At 43.1% G+C, this 6255-nt stretch overlaps 1 pseudogene; it reads right to left on the reverse strand.

Annotated features, from left to right (window-relative positions):
• Positions 1–3918: 3918 nt before the first annotated feature.
• On the reverse strand, positions 3919–5439 carry LOC114651198 (craniofacial development protein 2-like; annotated as a pseudogene).
• Between the last annotated feature and the right edge of the window lie 816 nt (positions 5440–6255).

Consider the following 6255-nt stretch of genomic DNA (forward strand, 5'->3'; position numbering starts at 1 on the left):
AGAGTGGAGGTCCCACACCAATCCTTGGGGTGCCCCTATGCAACGGGCCACCTTAAAATTAGAAATACCAAGTGTGGTGAGCAGATGTATTGTGGCTTTTGTAAAGTGGGTTTTAGAATGTCACATTTTATCTGATAGGAGGAATGTTTGTAATCACTTCCATTATACAAAGAACAAATTGTAACAGCGATTGAAATGGTTTTGGGAGTCTCACACGGGTGTTAATTATACAAAGCGTAGAGCACATTTCATGTGAGGTTAGTTTTAGTTGAAAATTGTACTTCAAGACACTTCAAGGCGCAGGTAAAAGTGACATGCTGTACAAGAGTATATTAATTTCATGCCATGTTCATACTTATAAATAGGAACTTCACCATGGAAACATGACGTTTCCATGGTGGCTAACATTTCCACATTAGCCAGTCTTGGTGCACACCATTATGTGCATATTATAATAATAATACTGTATGTTATATTCTCTATTTCATACATTCTTGGTGAAATCTAAAGTAGCAAGTAAGTGTTCATTCTAAATTATTGTTCTTCCTTTTTAATTAGAGAAGTGGAGGTGGGGAAAGAAGAGCTTTCCAACAAGAGACACCAGGGGATGTCAACATATTTAAAAAGAAATGTTGAACTGGAGGTTTCTCTGTGGCTTAGATATGTTGGGCTTGTGTTTGACTCCAGAAGGGCAATTTTGTAATCCTGGAGTTCTGCTGTCCTAGTAATGGTTCAGACTATAGTAACAATAAGAAACTATAGAACCTGTCAAGGAATAACTATAGCTCTTATAGCTCTTGTTTCTACAGTCATATATTATACTGTAAGAATTGATTTGTAGTAGTAGTAGTAGTAGTAGTAGAAGTATTATCAGTGTGAGTGCATGTTGATGTATTTGAGTCTCCCCAAAAAGCAAAGGTTTGGATATAAAAATTATTTAAATAATATTGAATAAAAAAATGAAAAATGTGTAGAACTAAAGCCAGTTTGGCATCAAGACTACAGTAAAATATTTCATTTTAAAAAGTTACTGTGTCTTTTGTCACCCTTGGTTCACTGTGTGGCATTGCACAAGTCCATTCCTCTAAACATAACCAAGAAATAACACCCATGAAATCTCTTCAATATAACAAACACAAACGAATAAATCTTTGGGTGTAAGAAGTACTGACCTCTTTGACAATTACATTTTTGACTATAACAATAATAGTGTTATGAAATTTTGCAACACCTTTCTGTTTCTTTGTGGAGTGATAGGAGGTAATACCATCAGAAATGGACTCATGCACCTTCACTCCAGTTTCAGCCAAAGAGCATTGCGGACTTCTGAGTGTGACGGTTGGATTTTTAGTAGCCTGTCTCAGCCGTCAATGTCTTATACTGATGTTTAGTTTTGAGGGACTGCCTGTTCTAGTAAGAGTCTGGGTGCTGTGATGAACCTTCCACTTCCTGATAACGATGGATCCAACAGTCCTTAACAGTATATTCAAACTCTTCTATAATTTTTTGTAGCCATTTCGTGCCTTGTGCATTTCAGTGACATTGTTTCTCACATCAGCAGAATGTGCCTTCATCTTAATTTTTGCAGTGATTGTCCAACAAAGACTGTGGCCTTTACAAAAGGTGCTTTTTATATCCAGAGACATATGAAGGACTCATAAGTAGTACCTAATTATATTTAATTATGGTCAAATGACTGTCACCTTTGTGTCATTTGTGATTAATTTGTCATTTGTGTAAACTTGAAGCTTCCAAAGCTCAGAGGTTTAAATTCTTATGCAAACACTAATGTTCGAGTGTTTATTTTTCAGTTAAATTTCTACAGAAAAGATTTAATTTGACTTTGGAAATACTGTATATTGTTACAGCATAAGGGTTCACATTAAAAATACCGAATGGACAAATTCTGTATGTGTGCAGATTTTTTATCATGCAGAAAATTATCCTCACTTTCAAGGAGACTGAATCAGTAGCTTAGCAAGGTCTGGTGGCACCCGGTGCGGAGTTTAAACTTGTCACCCCCATGTCCACCAAAATATAAAATGAAATTTATTGAGAAAGCAATTTTTTATTCAATTGGTTAAGTAAAGAAGGCATAATGTTAATTATTTTGTAAACAATTTTTTATGAATAAAAAAAAAGTAAAATGCCTTTTTATTAATAAGCCAGTTTAATGTACAATGTAAGAAATCTTTTTTCATAGTGATAGTACCTAGTGCATAACTTTATTATTATTATAATACAATTTAATGAAAACTCAATTGTTTACAAGTTTCGTTCTTAGACTTACTTAGACTTAGTTCCTCCCGTGCATTTCCGCACATCGGGCAACAAGCATCTGCCAACGAGGTCGATCCTCAGCGATAGCATTCATATTTTGCTAACTGATGTCGATGTTCTTGAGGTCTTCATGCAGGGTTCTTCTCAAAGTGATCTTTGGTCGTCCAATATTCCTTTTTTCCCCCCCGAAGGAACCCAGTACATCGCAGTCTTCGGGTGCCAATTTTCTGGTAGACGGAGAACATGCCCTGCAAGGCGCATTCGGCGCTCGGTGACAATCGCTTCCAGTCGGCAAGTGTTTGCTTTTCTTAGAACTTCATTGTTTGTGATGCGGTTGCGATAGGAGATTCGAAGAATTTTTCTCAGGCAGCGTTGTTGGAATGTGTTCAGCTTCCTGGCGACCCGCTTCGTATGTTTCCACGTCTCGCTAGCATAGATGGCTGTCGGAATAAAAATGGTGTTGAGGAGGTGTATCTTGATGGGCGTGCAGACTGATGCCGATGCCCAAATTTGGTGGAGGCGTTGGAAGACTACTGAGGCCTTGCCAATTCTGTAGCTGACGTCCACATCCGTGCCGCCGTCCTTGGCCACGACGCTCCTGAGGTATGTAAACTGGTCGACCTCATCTGACAGCTTATTCTCGATCTTGATTCCTGCGCTGGTCCTTCGGTTGATGGTCATGATCTTCAACTTTTCAGTGCTGATGCGAAGACCCACCTTCGAAGCCTCTTCACTCAGTGAGATGGTCATTCGTTGAAGGGATGGTTTGGTCGAGGCTAGAAGCACTACATCGTCCGCGAAATCCAGGTTGGTGAGGTGAGCTTGGTTTTTCCAGCTGATACCAAAACCTGCGTTGTCCATTGCGCATTTGATGACAAAGTCGATCGCAAGGAGGAAGAGAAAAGGTGATAGGACGAAACCTTGGCAGACACCCGTCTCGATATCGAAGAAATCCGTGTGGCCCTCTTCGGTCTTCACACAACTGCTTGAGCCTTGATACAGATTCTTGAAGATGGAGATGAAGCGCTGGGGTATGCCATAGAGTGAGGCTATGCACCACAACAATTTACAGTGGATACTGTCAAAGGCTTTTTTGAAGTCGATGAAATTTATCAGGAGCGGTTTTTGGAATTCGGTGCATTGCTTGATAATGTTCCTGAGCGAAAATATATGCTCACTACACGATCGTCCTTGCCCGAACCCCGCATGTTCTTCTCGCAGCATTTGGTCTATAGCGTGACGGAGTCGGTTTAGCAGAACGATGCCAAGCACTTTTCCAGGCACCGATAGTAGCGTGATTCCTCTCCAGTTGTTGCAGTCAGAGAGGGCCCCTTTTTTTGGCAGCTTGACAATGACGCCTCGTTTCCAGTCCACTAGGACCCATTCTTCCCGCCAGATGCTATCTAGCAGTCAGGTCAATCGTCGGATCGTTTTGTCTCCACCATGTTTCAGCATTTCTGCTGAGATCCTATCTAACCCCGGGGCCTTATTGTTCTTGAGATTTCGAATCGCCTTCTTGACTTCCGCTGTTGTGATTCCGTCCACATTTATATCCAGAGGCTCGGAAGGAACGATTGTATCGAAATCGTGGGTTGTGTCCGGAGCTGGCTGATTGAGGGTCTCGCAGAAATGCTCTATCTAACGGGCATTCTGATCTTCCTTGCTGAGGAGGATATCTCCGTTCTTGCTCTTCATAGGCACATTGGCGTTGCTCTTGGCGCCAGACAATTCTCGTACAATGCGGTAGAGCGTCTTTGCATCGTTTCTGTCAGTGGCCTCCTGGGCTTCAGCACTCTTCTTCTCCATCCATGCCTTTTTGTCTTCTCAACAGGCCTGCTTGACTTGACGATCGAGATCTTGATATATGATGGCGGTCGCTTCTTTCTCACTGGCGGTCTTCGATTGGTCGTGGTGGTGCTTCGCCTGTCTTCTCTTGTCGATCAATGTCCACGTGTGGTTCCGGATCCAGCATTTGCGTTGCGTCCCTCGTCTGCGTCCGTTGACATCCTCAACAGTTTCAATTACGACATCCCTAATCTGCGTCCACTGGCCCTCAATGTCGGTGCCTACATCGTCTTGCAGCAACTGGAATCGGTTCCTCAATTCCAATTGGAAGAGGTCGCTAGAAGTTTGATCTTTGAACTTCTCAATGGCGAACGGTCAGGCAGGTTTCTGTGCCTGTGTCTTCTTCAGTTTAAGCCGAACCGCGGCCACTAGGAGATGGTGGTCCAATCCAATATCGGCACCATGATAGACCATCACGTCCCGGAGTGATGATCTCCACCTTTTCCCAATGCAGATATAATCGATTTTGTTGCTGTTGTTTCCATCAGGTGAGCGCCAGGTCTTCTTGTGAATGGTCTTATGGGCAAAATACGTGTTCCCGATGGTGATATCGAGGAGGCTGCAAAGGGACAACAGGCGATCTCCGTTATCATTGGTGTCCACCGCCGATCCATGCGGACCAACCGCATGTTCCCATCCTCGGCGGTCATCGCTGATCTGGGCGTTGAGGTCTCCCATCAGAATAAGGACGTCGTGCTTCGGAATGCCATTGAGTGTGTTGTGCAGTTGTTTGTAGAAAGCGTCCTTCTCGTCGTCCTTCACATCCTCGATTGGTGCATATACTTGGACCATGGTTGTCTTCGAGTGCCGCGATTGGAACCGAGCGGTGATGATTCGTTAATTGACTGGCTTCCATCCCAGCAGGGCTTGTGCAGCCAGCTGGTTCAGGACGAGCCCAACGCCAGCCGCATGCTGCTCAATATGGCCGGAGTATAGGATGGTCTTCCCCTCGCTGGCCAATCGTCCACTTCCTGTCCATCTCATCTCGCTTATGCCCAAAATGTCCAGACCATAGTTGTCGAACTAGCGAAGCAGTTGTGCCAATTTGAGGCATTGGTACAACGTCCGAACATTCCACGTTGCGAGTTTTGTCGTTGATGATGCTGAGACGATTCCTCTTCTGATCGGACTCTGGACAGCCTGCCGGCTTTTCTCCATCGTCATCATCCATGCAGAATCGGAGCGTCCCGGCTGAGATTCTTGATTTCTTTGGTTTCTGCTTGTTGTTTCCATAGCAATAGCTTTTTTTTTACGGAGCCGGGTTGCTAGCCCGGCGCCCAACCCTCCTCCTTTATCCGGGCTTGGGACCGGCATTTTTCCAAACGGTGGAGTTAGTTTCGTTCTCTAGGCTCTAATCCAACAAACTGTACTTTAACATGATACTTAGAATCTCTTCTTTCTAACTTTTTGTTCTGCAAATTTTGAAATTGCATCATCAAAATCGATACCTTCAGCTACACTATTTTCAATTGACAAAATGGCTAAGCTAGAGATTCTTGCTTGGTTCATAGTGGATCTGAGATAATTCTTAATTAGTTTGAGTTTCGAAAAACTCCTCTCACATGATGCAACAGAAACACATAAAGTTAAGAAAAATCTTAATGCTAAAGTGAGATTGGGAACAGAGTCTAAAAGTTCATATTCAACCACAAACTCTAAGAATCTTAAGGAAATCCAACCAAGAGACTCTTCTTTTGGAACTTTGGCGGCTTTTAGAAATCTTCTTAGGCGTGGAATTTCTGTAAAAAAAAAAAATTACGCCAAATCACCAATTAACCAGAATTGTGACACATGATTTCGTCGTGTGTCCCAGCTTGTATATATAGGGGCCTTAAGATAGTGGGATGGGGAGGGAGATATTGTCCGTTCACTTGTAGAACAATCCTAAAGTAAACTTATGGTTGGTTCTAGAGCGGACAATACCTACCCACCCCACTGTCTAAAACATTTCGCGCCAACTATATTATTATGATGTTCGGGTTAAAAATATCATCTTGTTGCCCAGAACAACTTGGGGCGATGATATATTTGTGACAGGGATGAGACAATGCCCCTCCTTTAACCGCCACCTTATCGTGGTGGAGGGGTTTGCGTGTCCCAATGATCCTAGGAGCTCTGTTGTCCGGGGCT

This window comes from Erpetoichthys calabaricus, chromosome 4 (genome assembly GCF_900747795.2).
Source record: "Erpetoichthys calabaricus chromosome 4, fErpCal1.3, whole genome shotgun sequence".
In the NCBI taxonomy this organism is placed as follows: Eukaryota; Metazoa; Chordata; class Cladistia; order Polypteriformes; family Polypteridae; genus Erpetoichthys; species Erpetoichthys calabaricus.